The sequence below is a fragment of the Strix aluco genome, chromosome 24 (genome assembly GCF_031877795.1).
Source record: "Strix aluco isolate bStrAlu1 chromosome 24, bStrAlu1.hap1, whole genome shotgun sequence".
Classification (NCBI taxonomy): Eukaryota; Metazoa; Chordata; class Aves; order Strigiformes; family Strigidae; genus Strix; species Strix aluco.
The window spans coordinates 7,625,842-7,641,381 of record NC_133954.1 but is presented as its reverse complement, the minus strand read 5'-3'; the positions used below and the strand labels follow the sequence as shown (position 1 = coordinate 7,641,381).

The window sequence follows — 15,540 nt, the reverse complement described above, 5'->3', positions numbered from 1 at the left end:
ACTCCAGTTTACGACCACGTACTCAGATTTTGAGTTCTACACACCTTCAGAAAGTACCTGGAAATACCAGTACACAGGCATTATCTAACCATAAAACAAGGGTGGGTGTTTCTTTTCAGATTTAATTTCCTTTAAGAAAGCACAAGTGAGCCCGTATAAACACTGAAATAGAGATACTGGCTATCAAGAGCTAAGAAATCAGTATTTAACCCTGCAGAGACGCACACTTAACTGGATGGAAATTTATTTCCCAGAGCAAAGCTCAGGGGCAAACAACTAACTCGGTAAGATCTGAGCTGCAGACAGCTAGCACTAATGTAAAACCAGGTGCTCTCAGATCAAACTGCTTTACAAACTTCTTGCATTTGCAGTTTGTGCTGTGCATGTAGAATGAGGGGAAAAAATGTTTTAAAGTGTTGATTTTAAAATGTTGAAAAATATCAACATCTTAAAAAGAACGGGACATCAATATGCACTTTGGGTACTTGCTGCAGGTTTTATTACATTAAACTCAAAATTACCACACTTCCTCCAAAGAAATTCAGTTATACCACTCTGTCATTCAAATTAAGCCAAAATTACAGACACTACTTTTGAATACTTGGCTAGCTGCCCTTCCATGGGCAACACTCAGTCTTGACTCCAAGGACATCAACGCTTCACTGTCTCCAGTCACACATCTTGGGGGGGCTGAGGGGACACACATAAAACCTGAAATTCCAGCACACACAGCAAGAAACACCTCCTCCTCTTGCCGGCTGGGGAAATGATGCCTTTTTGCTGGTTTTAGTCTATGGGCAGGAGAGACCCAAGCTTTTTCCTTCCCCTCGGGGTTCACAGAAGCGCTGCTCAACTCCACCCAGGCTCTTACATTGTTCTGTTCACAGCTATTTTTAATCTACATTATTCCAGCGATCTGTTTTATAGCACAGGCACAAACAACTGGGACACAAACTCCTGAGAAGAGGGAAAGGATGAAGTTTCTTAATCTCACCTTCTCACCAATCTGTCTGCACATTGAGCAACAAGATGCTAAGCCTAATGAAAAGGTTTGACCAGAAGAAAGCACAACGAGTAAATAAAACACAAGAGTGGGATGTGAAATTAGGTATTTTTGTTGTTAGAACTGTAGCTAGTTTCAGTGATTTTAGTTTTTAACTAACACCTTTTTACTCAAACTACTTGCAAAACAGAAGTATTCCAGTCTCTTAAAATCCTTATGCAGAGTGAGAAATAAAGCAACTTCTATTTAAGAAGCATTAGAGGGATAAAGAAAAGACATAGAAGTAACTTAGCTCACAAGAACTTTTGAATTCTCTGAAACCACGACACTATGGCCCTCCATACATCTCCCCATATACCCGAACAAAACTGGGGTGTGAATTAAACCTCAAGCCACAATAAACTACTTGGTCTTCCTCTGACCAGGGATTTTGAGCACAGCCCATCACTGCGAGACACGCTGAAGCTCCATGTGAGGATCACGGTGTCGCGACTCTGCGGCCACACTGCTGTTCTACTTGCCTGGCTCCAGAATAATTACAGAACATTTGGGATGAGGAACCAATTTCGACATAAGGTATTTATCAACAATAAGCAGTTTTCTATAAGATGACTTTTCCTTCCAGGTAAACTGAAACAATTAAGTATCTCTACACACACATTAGAGAAGTGGTTTAACACTAAAGGTAATTACCAGGTGAAAGACTCCAGTGAGTCCTTCTTGAAGACAGACTGGTAAATTTAGGGGTAACACCTCCTTTTTTGGCATTAAAATGAGGGATTAATGAGGAAAGAAAGAGGAGACAACAACTTTTTATGTTACAAGGGCTCCTTCATTCAAGGTTGGAACACCCTGAGAAGTTGAAGGTTTGCTGGATGGAGGGCAGAAGTTAACCCTAAATTCCTGTGCCTTTCACTGGTCTCCAAGGAGCAAAATCCAGAAGGCTGTAGCCATCAATCATATAACTGAGGAAGGAAATAGATAAACATGTGATGCAAAAATCAAAACTTTAACAGCTACTTTCTGTATTTCAACAGGATTTTAAGATGAACCTAAGTATTACCTCCGTCTTACATACGCAAAGAAGTTTTAGAAAGCTTCTGTGGTCTAAAGGGAAGACAAATGTGTGAGCTTGAGATACACTGGACTATTTAATACCCTCTGAGTAACTGTCACTTTTGTATCTTATATCCTTTCCTCCCAGATGGCTTGGATAGACAGGTGGTAATAAAAGTTATGACAACGTGCTAATAGAATTGCTGCATGCCAGCACATCATTTGTTATGCTTTTAAAATGGCCCAAAGGGGACAAAGGTTCTAGATTTTAAAGATTTTCTATTATTTGGAAAATACTTTCAGTCAAAGCTTTTTACAGATGCTTTGTGAGGCAGTTAAATACAGTTAAAAAAAGATGTTAAACTCCCCGCACACCCCTAGATCAATACAGCAATCAACCATCAAATACCTGTCATCAAATGACATCACTGGTACTTTTACTGCTGTAGCAAGTCATAATGGGAATAAACAGGTAATATCCACCACTGTCTTTTTGTAAAAATTACCAGTAAGGAAAAACTTGCCGCTTGCCTTGTCTGGGAAGCGCACGAGGGTCACTGAAATACACCCTCAGAAGTGCTTAGAAACTGCCATACCCTGTTCCACCTTCAAATGCTGAATCGCTGGTCTGGCAGGGACCAGTACTAAATGCATTTTAAAAGGAACCACAGCTGACTTAACTTTCCCTTAAGTTTCTGAAATCAGCAGAGCACCCCCGGTGTTTATTTGCTCATGAACACTTAATACTTCACCACTTCACACTTCTTCACTAACAGTGCTGGCACCTCTGAACTAGGAGTGAATTAAAAAGGGCTGCAGGCAGAAGTTTTAGGAAAACATTTTGTAAATAGTTTGGATATCAAAATTCTTTCTGGCCAGGAGAGGCAGGGACAAACTTGATATTTATCCCTGTACTTTCAAGTCACAGGAAACAAAATATAAAATATTATCTTATGGACCCCTGTGACCCCATGTACAGTCTGCAAGTCTCTTACTTGCCTGGATAGAAATAACAAACAGCACTTGCCTCTGGACATACTTAAGATTACAGTTAAGAAAGTATAATTCTCACCTCATTCACAACCACTTCCAGATGAAGACATTTTATCTAAGAACCAAAGCCAAATCAGACCTTTTTGAAGCAGAGGAAATGTTCCCTTGACACCTTGTCCTCCTAATTACCTCCTGACTTAGCAGCTCTACCAAGACAGCTCAGCTCAAAACTTTATCTACTGTAGGAATCAACACTCAAAACTATTCTGTGAGCAGCAGAGACTTGACCTGAGAGAGGCAGGGAATATTAACTCAACAAACAATTCTAGAAGAGGCCTTAAAATTACTAGACTTTTGCTAAACAGCCGGTCACTTTTTGCTTCTCAAGATAAACCAGCGGTTTACACCAGAAATGTGCAAGTATATTCGTTTTCAATATGTTTTATTTAGCAAAAGATAACTTACAGAAGCCTGTAAAAGAAGTATATTTTTAATTAAGTGTTTCAAAAACAGGGGTGGTTGCTTCTTGGACCGGCAACATATCAAAGACTATCCAAGAACAGCACAAAGCACAGAGAAAAGGAGCAGGACAAGATAATTGGAGCAATAAAACAAGAGGATGAGATATGGAAGCACAGGAAAAGGCCATTATCTTCCTGCATTCTTCAAAGCCTTGGAAAGGACAATAGAAGGTCTGAATTTGCTGCTGTAAAGAAAAAAAAAAAGAAAAATGGAAAAAAAGGGCAAGTTAACTGAAAGAGCAAAGTGGGATGCAATGCTATCTAACTAGTGGATGAATAAAATGGGTAAGTTTTCAGATTTTAATGCATATACTAAATAGGGTGGCATACCACAGAAGAAAGCAATGATGGGCAAAGCATTCCCACAGCCTGTGCTAACGACTGCCAAGTGACAGCGATTGCAAAGTCTCCTGTGTGGCAGGAAATCTTGTCTAGTTAGAAATGCAGGTTGAAAGGCACAGTGAATTCCAGAGGTTACACAAAGTTGCCTAATTATTAACACGGTGGTGCAAAAGAGACTGCACCAAGGTAGTAAACAACCTGTACCAATAAAAACAGATTTAAGATTAGAAATCAACACTTATGAAAGATGAAAGTGACCCACACCAAAAAGCTACGCCTTGAAAGAAAGTCTGGTGTACAAGAGCGAGAGGCTTATCTTTCTGGAACAAAGAAATGTGAACAGTTCTACAACAAGAAGCCAATCACCACCTGCAAAAAAACAAACTGTAAAGGAGTAACATGAACCGGATATATACAGACTTAACTATACCCGAAGTAGAGGGAAGAATAACTCATGCCAAAAAAGTGGTTGGTGAATTAAGCTTGAACGCTTTCTAAAAACCAGGAGTGTGTGCATTATACCTTCCTCTACCTTCTGTGCTCTTAAATCCAAAAAAAGATCTTACTTAACCTGTACCCTGTTGAGTGCCACAAAAACTGCTGAGCTCAAAATGACACACGGAGTTTCATTTACAACCTTCAGTCATAAGAGAACAGACTGGAAAATCAACACAATCATAGCAGAGATAAAAGGAATGAACTGGCATCCAGTGGAAGACGCATACCAGGCTAAAGGACCTACAATTTCTCATTTGGGAGGCAGAAACAATAGAGATAATCTGGCTTTCTTAAAACACAGTGAAAATGATCTCTCCGAGGCCCTATCTATCAGTCCTAATTCAGTGTGTAAGCTGTCCCCATTATACCATCAGTAGCATTCAGGAACTTGGATGGGTACCTTCTTTTTATTATACCCCAAAGTTGCCAAGCACACTACAGAAGGCCAAATTCCTGAGGTCACAACAGGGCCCTCTGGACACCGCATAAAAGGAAGATTTTAATTAAGGCAGACACATACATTTTAATTCCGTTTATTTCAGAAAACTCATTATCAAGTCAGAACATCCAGAATTACTTTTTTTTTTTTTTTGAAATGTCAGAACATGGAAAAGTAGAGGAGTTACCTAGAAAAAGCATTTTCAACACTGTTAGTAAGCTAGGGAGATAGTTATCTGAAAACACACTGAATACTGGCAGCCCACTAGAATTCAGTAACTAGAATTCCACTTTGAGAAATATGATTCCAAGACTAAGGGTTTCGTTTCCATTCTTGGAATGTTTTTATTTTTTTTCCCTTGAACCAATGCTCCAGTTATAAAACAGGAAAAAGAAAAAAGGAAAGGCTTGGTCACCTAAAGAAATCATAATTTGTGTGAAACTATTAAGGGATGGGACAATTGTCAGTGAAACATCAGCACTGTAAGAATTACAAGTTTTACATGTATTTTATAAGAAAAGAAACGAAACGCCATCATTCTTTAGCTGTAGACCATCTACCATCCCTTCCCCCTCCTCCCCAAACATCCCCAGATAAAATAGCAAACAGCTAAAACCAAACCAATGAAAAAGAGAGGAAGTTGGTGGTAAGAAGCAGCCCAGAGTTCTCTAAATAACCTTCTGCTTTTATAAACAAATCCTCCACTGAAAATTTCTGCTTTTCAGTCATTAAGTCATATTTCTGACATGCTTCTAAGACTGCTTCATGCCCGTGTTTGAACAGATGCAGAAAACTGTGTCCCCTTTAATCACATCCAACCCTAACTATAAATTACCCAAAGTATATTAGAATTATATCCACACCAGTAAATATAAAAAGTAATCAGATTCTTAAAAGCAAACAAAACTTTATTTTAGAGTTACTGTTGCATTTAAGTCACCACTCCTATTTGCACCAGATGTTTGGCACTTCTTTAACTCCTTCTACTTCCATCTTTAATCCTCCTGAGGTACGTCCTGAGATGCTTAAAACATAAATCTTCAAAACTGTTTTTCCTCAGAAGTTACCCTTCCTCATAATTTTTTAATTCAGATCATAAGCGCATTAAAAAGAAATAAATGTCTTATTTCTTTTTCTCCAAATTCTCCTTTTCACCTTTTTTCTCTTTCCTCCTGCCAATCCATTCCTGCTCATTTCTCTCCTCTCACAAGGAAAAATGTTATTTGAACACACCAGTTTAGGTCTTACAGAAACAATCAGCCTGAGCAGATTTCTGTCTTCAGTGAGAAACCTGATCTTATTTTTTAAAATAAGGGGTTTGTTATTGCCCGTGAACTCTTTAGATTCTCCCTCACAGGCAAATCATAGAAAGTGTTTTACAGCTTCAGGTTCTACTTGCAGGGTAAATTGTTACTTGTCACTTGTCAAGTAACTCCGTTGCCACTTTAGCAAATTTTTTTTTTTTTTAAAGTAAAATATTTGCACTTTCATAGCATGTAAGTCATCTTCCAAATTAAGAGATAAAACCATGAAAACTACTCTCAGACAACTTCCTAACAATCTGGGGAAGCCTCGCACTCTGAAAGCAGGCTGGCAGCAGCAGGACTTTTTCTCCCTTCTGTAGATTGTTCTCCTGTAAGAGTGACACACTGCTAGAAATACCACACACCTCTGAAATCCCAACAGATTCCTGGGGAGTTGAAAATAACTGGAAGAAAATGCTTAAGTGATATGATGTCTAATCAGAGAACAAGCAAAAACTGAAAATTAAGCAGGACTGCATTTTTCAATCTACTGTGGTGAGACCTGGTACAAAACACCGCTAAAGCACTCAAATGGGATTGCAGATCTGACCTCTAGCAAACCACCAAGACTATAATCCCCTCTGAAGCCTTTTATTTATATCAACTTTCCAGTAATATAAACATCTGGTAGTCCTCACATAACATTTTCCAGTTGCCATCTTGCATTAATATTTCGAAGAGCTTATCAAAACCAACCTGAGCCGAAATACAGATTCTGCCATTATTATTCTAGAAATTAAGCTTTCAAATAATCAATTTAGAGATTACAATGCACGGCCAGAACTAGACAGCAAACTACTGGATTCCTTCACCTACTTGCAATTGCAGCATGACTTCAAAATAGTTATGAGAATTATTTCAACCTGTTAAACATAAAGATCATATGATTGCTAAATAAAAGCACTCTTAGAATCAGCACGCAAACCCAAGTTTTTGGAAAAGCATGAAAAGAAATCAACCGCTTGCTTCATTCCAACAGAAAGCTCACTCTGGGACTTATTTCTAACAGATAATAAATAGCAATTACAAGCACTCAAAGACTCCTGTTTGCAGCCTATCCTAGCAGTTGATGCTTCTCCAACACTTTTGTTTTTACAGGCAGGAAGAGTCCTTAATTTTCAAAGTTACATCGTTTAGCCTTTTCTCTGACCTCATCACACATCAACATGAGAAGGAATAAGGAGAGGAAGGAGATGGGAATCAAATTCCAATCAACTTCTACTTCCAACCCATCTGCATTTTCCTCAAAAATCAGCCAGCCATATTTTCTATAAAACATACCACACCAACTTCAATAAGGCGTGATGGTTTTGCTAGCATGATTTTGATAATCTTACTCCCATTAACATAAAAAACCCCACAGTTTACCATAAATCATACTCTGAAAATAGCAATTATGGCATTGGCCTCCACCCATATTTGAATATCCTAACCATTCAAGAGCAAGATTATCAAATTAATATGACAAAGAGCAAAGAAAAATTTTGGTAGCTTAGATATTCTATATTTAATAGGTTCTTAGTCAATAGGAAAAAAGACTGGGCCAGAGGCATTATTCTATGTCTGTTTATATTAGTGACACTTCAGAAGCAGGACAGCAAGGTGCATTCTTTTCACTGCTTTTGGCATTAATGTTTTAACTTGTGTTATAAATGGGAAAAAAAAATCCTCAAAGTATCCTGGACACAAAGAACCGATTTGCTGACTTTTAATTATATGTTCTAAACTGTTGTTGGCATAAGCCATTTATTGAACCTTTAAAAAAGAGGTAAATTTAAAGTACATGAAAGTAAATTCCCAGAAGATATCTACATTTATTTCCCTTTTTACACCAACAAGCCATCTCCATAAACCATGCCCAGCCTCAAAGAAGAAACCAGTTCTTGCTGCTTTTGTTTTCTTCCTGTTACCCCTTCCATTCTTATAAACACTCTTTAAAAAGTCTTCCTACTATTTTCTCCATCAATACTAAAACTCAATAAGCTATTGGGCAATATTATCTAAAGAGAAATACCAATTATCTGCTAGCCAAGAACCAACTCGAAATCACACGTTATAAATCTTTACTACCGAGTAACACTGGGACTTTTATCACACTTGCAGGTTCAGTAAGGTTGGCACCAACCTAAAGCAAGGATGTTGCAGAACATTTCCAGGATAGAGCTGAATATAACCTACTGTAATGCTTGTGCTCCCTGATGAAAATTATATTATTAAAATTTAAGTGTCAGTCATTTCACTGTAATCTTACTCTGCTAGAAAGCAGAGGTCTATAAGGCAGAACACGACACTAGACGGCAATTTTCAAAACTTCTGGACTCAAACACTTACACTGACACACTGTTCTCTCCAGGAACAAGTATGGACACAATCACAAGCTAGCATGAAATCTTAAGAAAAATTGTCTGTCCCTCAAATGCAGTAGTGAAACTGTTCTCCGAATTTAATTTACTGCCCACAAGTTCTTCTAAGAAATTAATCAAATGTGATACATGTGGTTTTTAAGCACAACTTGTTGAGGTTGCACACTTCTACAAAAAAGCAGCTGAGGAAATGAAGACACCAATATAGTGGCATCATTTAATATGATTTTGAAATTATAAAGGCAGATCTATAAGGTCAGGACGCCCAGCCTGTAACAGCCTGCCTTCTAGGCATCCGAGCAGCTACTGTAGGATGTCTTCACCGTAAGATAAAGCATTCCTGGGGGTGGGGGGGGATACGACAACATTCTTTAACAGTCAACACAGTTAATCTGTAGGAATGATTCTAGCCATTTTAACCAAAAACTTTTCCACCAATGCAGTCAGCCTCTGTTCTAGCCTCTTTATGCAGCAACACTTGGGAGGCAGCCAGGCAGCTTCTCTGCATTGCTATACAGCAGCTCCAGACGACTTCGTGTATTTGTCTCCACCTGCTCTCCAGCCTCACCACTATAAGCCTGTCTCTAAAACCAGGGCTGTCATCTGAGCTTTCCGTTCAGACACAAAGGCAAATTCACTATTTTAAATAAAAAATAAAAATTAAAAAGGATTTCTTTTTAAGAGAAGATAAGGGAGGCCTCACTAGCTTTAAAATCTGAGCTGAAGAAATAAAACTTCATCATCTTAGGAAGTCTCCCACTAGTAAACCACTGCTGTTAGATAAAAGTTGCTATATACAATTGTGATCTGATTTATGATTTGTTGAACAAGAATCTGCAGCAATGAGCAAAGAATGTGGGCAGAGCAGTAACTAAAGCCACACTAAATAAAACCACACATATTCTTAAATTAAATTACTTCTTCATCTGATCAACTCCTGTAAGGAAACTTCTACTTTTTGTTTGGCTCTAAGATCAGTAAGTTTTTCTAGACTGTCTTCTCTGCCCATGCAATTTTGCTAAGTATCAGTTCTTGTCACAGCCCTTACAAAGATATTCACGTTATACTCATTTTGGAGATAGCTGTTTACTCGTAAATATGAGGACTCAGACTTCATGAAAAGGAGGAAAAAAACCTGAGCAACTACACATTGCTGTTTAAGTCCCACAAGTAATTTTGTACCATTCCGGCATATTTGTAGTTAGAAAAAGTGTAATTTAATTCTTTAAGTTCTGTTTGACATCAGAAGATACAGTTTCCATTTTTAGAACATCACATCAGTCTTTTCAGACTGATGCTGTACAGATGTCACCGGCATGTCTGGCGTCACACATGTGAGAGTGTTCCAACTGTATCTCTATTAACTCAAAGGGTGGCATGTTAACTCCAAAGAAAAAGGAGTGATTCAGAGCACCTTAAACTATCAGCCAGCAATTTTAGTATCCTAGTGTCCAGCTATACCCTGTAAGTTTACATGACATGAAATGTTTCTGAATATGTAATAAATCCAAGAGCTCTAAACCTTCCAGTATATTTTCAGAAACAGTATTACTGAACTTATGAGATTTCTAAATATTTAAAATGCTTAAAAATGAGCATATTTTCAAATGAACAATCTGACTTTTTCTGTATGCGTCTCTTGAAGGTGTGCACAAGGGCATCCTTTTATGCTACAAAATGATTTCTGTTATCAGAAGTTGGATCAGTTTTTTAAAAGCATTAACATTACTGTATATGATTCTCAGCCCAAGTATTACATCAGACCGAATTTAAAATGCACAACATACATGCTGTATTTCTAGCGAAGTCCCCAATCATACAATATAACCTCTTGAATAAGACCTACAACACAGGCTAAGAAGAGCTGAACTGAGATCTCAATAGGAAAATTTTAGTACTATTTTCTCCAGTCAGTGCATCTAAAGTCACCAGTATCCTACTGGCTTCTACTGTATCAATGGCCAAAACAGTATCTTCCAGTTATGAATTTAGTGTTGGGAGTGTTTAATCCCTCCCATGGTCCTGACTTCATAAACTCTATGGATGTCTAAAAATCCACAGAGTTGTAAGGCCAGCTATTCCTCACAGAAAGCAACAGACCAACTCCTGGTCTGTTGGAATTTACTCACAGTATAAAGATGAACTCCCAAGTCTTTTCCGGGCATTTGCTAGAGTCAGTGGTTCTGCATCTTTTTGGTCCTAAAAATGTGGAGGAAAAAAAAAAACAAACAGAAAACCCACAAATTACATTTCATGTGTGCTACATATTTTCTTGAATTCTCAGCTATGAACAGCAGCAAAGAGGAAGAGACTTCCAGAATCACTCAACTCCTTCCTTCCAAAACATTGCTACAGATTTCAGTAAAGGGACACTTAACAACGTGAAACCAAGAAAAGAAGTTCTAATATATTTACAGATATAGTTTCTGAAAAACAGCAGCTTCTTTGCCTCCTCAAGGATACAAATACTTTAATCTCATGCTAGTTTCCTGTACTGTCATGTGTTTCTAGAACTTGGGACACGTGTTTTATTTAAGAGGTCTCTCAAGTACAAAGTACAAGACAGAATGCAGTAGCAGCTTATCGACTGAGAATCGAGAAGCAACAGTCTCATTAAAGGTTTTTTTGGTTGGGGTTTTTTATTTTTTTTTGGTTGGTTGGTTTTGTGTTTTTTTTTTAAAAACACATTTTTGTTGTATTTCCTCTCCGTGCCGAGTAGGAAACACCAGCAGTCAGAGGTTGGAGGAACACAGCAAGATCTTACATAATACTCCAATCGTGCAGAAAATCGAGCCAAAGCTGGGAGGAGAGAAGGAATTTTACAAAATTACAGTGGGTATTTCCAAGCGTGGAACTATGAATGCAATCAATAACAGCAATAGCTCCTGATCGTACAAGAAATAGCTATCTTTCCCAGCTTTATGCCCAATTTTGCAGAAATAATGTCCAGGAAGAAATGAAACAGATGATTTCAAGTTTACAGGTCCACAGTGAGCCAGGCAGTGGAATGGCAAGCCCCACGAGTAAAATGCTGAACAGAAGGGTGTGCCAAGAATAAAGCTGGTAAGTCCCTCTTATTGTAAACTGGATTGGTATCTAGAAAAATCACACAGGGCAACAAACTCAGTTCACAGTACATACCTAACACTAGGTCCGTCTACAGGCTCAGCTGCAGTTCAGAGATTTACCCTAAACCTCCCCCCACACGGGGCAAGCTGGCTCAGTGGAAACTAACCGAGAGAAGACTCTGGTGAATGGAATTGTTTTTAACATTTAACAGGTCTAATCAACCTAATACTATAGCCAGTACTGGTACCTTCTCCGTGTTAAAACATCAGCAAATTGTAAGATCAATTACACAAGAAATACTATCTTTCAAGCACTCCACTGTGACCTGTGCAATTAGTGATGGTACTGCTCACTGAGACCATGTGTCAACCAAAACCCCTTCCATTCTAACTCCCTCCCTGATCTGTATCTATATGCAAATACTGGAGGTTTCGGGGAGGAAACACAATTAGTTTTGTAACAGTGGTAACTATAGTCAAGTAAATCAGGATATCAGATTTGATGGTAGTTTCTACGATCTCATGGAAGGTACAGTTTTGTATTACTGTCCTCTACTGATACAGTGACAGGATGACAGTTTGCAATGTACTTCTGCTATCATGTTGTCTTGATCTCGATACCCATCCATGACAAAGTACCATTAAGAAAAAAAAAATAAATCTGCTTTTTCTTCAGGTTACAATGAAACATGTGACATAATGAAAGCAAATCATTCTGGGCATCTGGTTAGAAAATGTCACTGAGAAAGAAGCAAGCCTTCCTGTAAAAAAAAAAAAAAGTGTTTTACTTAACTAATTTAGGGGGTTTTTACAACCAAAGAATTCAATTTTATAAAGCATAAATAATAGTGTAATTCTTCAGACTTTTACAGGGCTTCACATCAAGCCACCCCAGACATAACCACTCAGAACTCTAAAGGCAAAGAAAAAAAGGAAATCACAAAAAAGTATTCCTCCTCATTATGTCACGATGATGCTCTACAATCACAAACGCAAACACATTTAATAATGCTGAGTTACAGAAAAATGACAACAAATAACATTACATTCTGTATTTTTCTCTCCCTCTAAAAACTCCTGGCAGAAAAAGGCAATTCCATTTCACAGGCAGCTTGGCAAATACTCCAGGAATAATATTTTACCTTTATAATGCCATCTATCACTAATCAAGATAATGCTTGCAGCAAGCACTAGCACTCTGCTATCAAATCGCATTAGTGACACATTTAACTGTGAAAGGGGATTCTTTTGCCTTTCCATACTGCATGATGATGCACCATTTCCTTTAAACACCACTACAGGCCTAAGACACAGCTAAGAAATACCAGTACTGATCCCAGACACCCTGGGGTCTAATTCATACGAAGACCAAGTTCCCTCCTGATTTAGAAATGTGCCTCACAGCCCTCAGTGGCAAAGCTACAACCTGTCATCCCTTACTTGGTTATGCTTTTAGTCATCTCAGTTTTTCCACTCCAGCCCTTATTTCCTTTCTCCCACTCGTGTTTCCTTACTCAGTTCCTGGCACCCCACTGAACGTCCATCCCTGCCTGGGGATCTCGAGGAGCAGCAGGCCTCCCCCCAACTTCTCCCCACCGCACCTCTCCCCCCTCAGGCCCTGTTCCCTCGCTCGCACCCCTCTCCCCCGCCGAGCTCCCGAGCCCCCTCAACTCCTGCCCCCTTCCCCACAGCTCTCACCTCCTGCCCCACGAGTGACTCCTACCGCCGGAGGAAGCCCGGTTCCGAGGCAGGCCGGGAAGCCCGAGCAGTCCTGGCCCAAGCAGGTGCGGTGGGTGGGGATGGCTCCCCCGGACTCTGCCCCCCACTCCGCAGCCAGCCCCCCTAGGAGAACACCAGCAGTTGGGGCTCACTATTTGGCAGCATGTCTTCCTCCTCCGATTTCCCCCCAGCGGATGCAGAGGCTCAGTATTCCGCAGGTCCCCGCAGCAGCGCACTGCGCATGCGCCGAGCTGCCGAGCCACCAGGATATGGCTGTTCCCAGCGCTCCCCTCCCGGCCGCGCCTGCGCGCTGCGACCCCCCCGCCGCCTCCCTGGCAACCAGTGCGCATGCGCGCGGCGCCCCGCTCGCCGCCCAACCGCCTGCCGCCTCCCGCGCACGCGCCGGTCAGCTCCCGCGCATGCGCCCCGAACGCCGCTCCCCCATCGCGCATGCGCGCTCGGGCAGCCCCGCCCACCTCCCCTCCCCGCGGCTCCTAATCTGGCAGAGCGGCGGAGCATGCGCTGTGTGCCTCGGAGTCCCCTCAGTGTCACAGCTCGCTATTTGGCAAAGAGCGACTCCTGTCGCAGTGCCATTTCAACAGCCGGCGGAGGAGGGAGGGCAGGCCCGGGCGGGTCTCTCTCAGCTCCCAGGCGTGCGGCAGGGCCGCCGCAGGAAGAAGGGAACTGTCCCACACACACCTCGCAGAGGCAAGCGGTGGAGGGAGAACGACGACGCTACCTTCCCCCCATCCCTGGGGAGGTTTCCAGTCCTCGCCCAGTTCCTTTTGCTTCTTTCCCCCACACACAACCCCTCCCACCTCACCTGAAAAGGCTACGGCTGCCTGCTGTCCCCTTGCGGTCTCCTTATAACTGCCCTAAACTAACACATCCGGGCTCCCCACAGCCCCCGCCTCTCGCCCCGGCGGCAGCGGGGCGGGGCCGCGCACGGCGCATGCGCGGGGGCGGGGCCAAGGTAGGCGGGGGAGGAGGCGTCGAGTGTGGTGGCGCGCGCCCCGTCGGCGCTTCCCTCAGGGGGCTGTGAGGACTTGGCCGCCCTCCCTCTTGTGCAGCTTCCCTTGGGGATGCGTGAGGGTTGAGGGGAGAGATAAAATCCCTTTACCCAAGGAGGAAGCATTGGGGGAAATGAGAGGGTGAAGGTTTCTCTTGATGTGGTGGTGGGCTTGCACCAACAACAGCGTGGCCAGCAGGGACAGGGAAGGGATCTGACCCCTGTGCTCGGCACTGGTGGGGCCGCCCCTTGATGAGTGGGTTCAGTTTTGGGCCCCTCACTCCAAAAAGGCCATTGAATGACTCGAGCGTGTCCAGAGAAGGGCAACGGAGCTGGTGCAGGGTCTGGAGCACAGGTCTGATGGGGAGCGGCTGAGGGACCTGGGGGGGTTTAGTCTGGAGAAGAGGAGGCTGAGGGGAGACCTCATGGCCCTCTCCAACTCCCTGAAAGGAGGGTGCAGAGAGGGGGGAGGAGTCTCTTGAGCCAAGGACCCAGCGGCAGGACAAGAGGGAATGGCCTCAAGCTGCGCCAGGGCAGGGTCAGACTGGCTCTTAGGAAGGATTTCTTTGCAGAAGGGGCTGTTGGGCGTTGGAATGGGCTGCCCAGGGCAGGGGGGGAGTCCCCATCCCTGGAGGGGTTGAAGAGTCGGGTTGAGCCAGCGCTGAGGGATCTGGTGGAGTTGGGAACGGTCAGGGCGAGGTTCATGGTTGGGCTGGAGGAGCTTCAAGATCTTTTCCAACCTTGATGATTCTGTGTGGCCTGATTTCACCTTGCCCCCCCATTCCTTTGAGGTTTGGGCTTTTGTGTAGTAAAAACACAAACGATTTTTCTCCCTTCTTTCACTTCAGGCTGGGTCATGGGCCACTGCAGTGTGTGGGTCACCAGTGCTTGAAGAATGGTTCACCTCACTCTGCACAATGTGAATTTTTTGCCAAGTTTGAGGATGATTGGTGAGTTTTTCTCAAACCACAGCATTTTTTTTAACCTTTTGAGAAAAGGATTATAAAGCAAACATCCTTTATGCCTGTCATTCAGGGGCCTAGATCAAAAATTTTAAGGGACACTTCATAGACCTTTGAGTACCTACAAGAGGGTTATCAAGCAAATGGAGCCAGGTGCTTCATAGTGGTATATGGCAGGAGGATGAGAAACAAAAAACCGAGTGGTTTTGACTAGATAGAAGAAACTTTTTCATCATGACCATAGATGAGGATTTTGACAGGTT

At 41.9% G+C, this 15,540-nt stretch overlaps 1 protein-coding gene across 4 annotated transcripts in view; it reads right to left on the bottom strand.

Moving 5' to 3' along the window:
* The window catches only part of SPOP (speckle type BTB/POZ protein), a 29,060-nt gene extending 14,809 nt beyond the window's left edge, over window positions 1–14,251 (bottom strand). Inside the window, exons 1-3 of one of the 4 annotated variants that reach the window (XM_074849799.1) lie at window positions 14,130–14,237; window positions 13,286–13,429; window positions 10,649–10,718 (exon numbers count right to left, since the gene is read on the bottom strand). The gene's annotated coding sequence lies outside the window, so the exon portion shown is untranslated. Of the gene's footprint in view, window positions 1–10,648; window positions 10,719–11,660; window positions 12,349–13,285; window positions 13,556–14,129 lie in introns of those variants that run through there. The other 3 variants (XM_074849800.1, XM_074849801.1, XM_074849798.1) reach the window with 3 other exon arrangements.
* Between the last annotated feature and the right edge of the window lie 1,289 nt (window positions 14,252–15,540).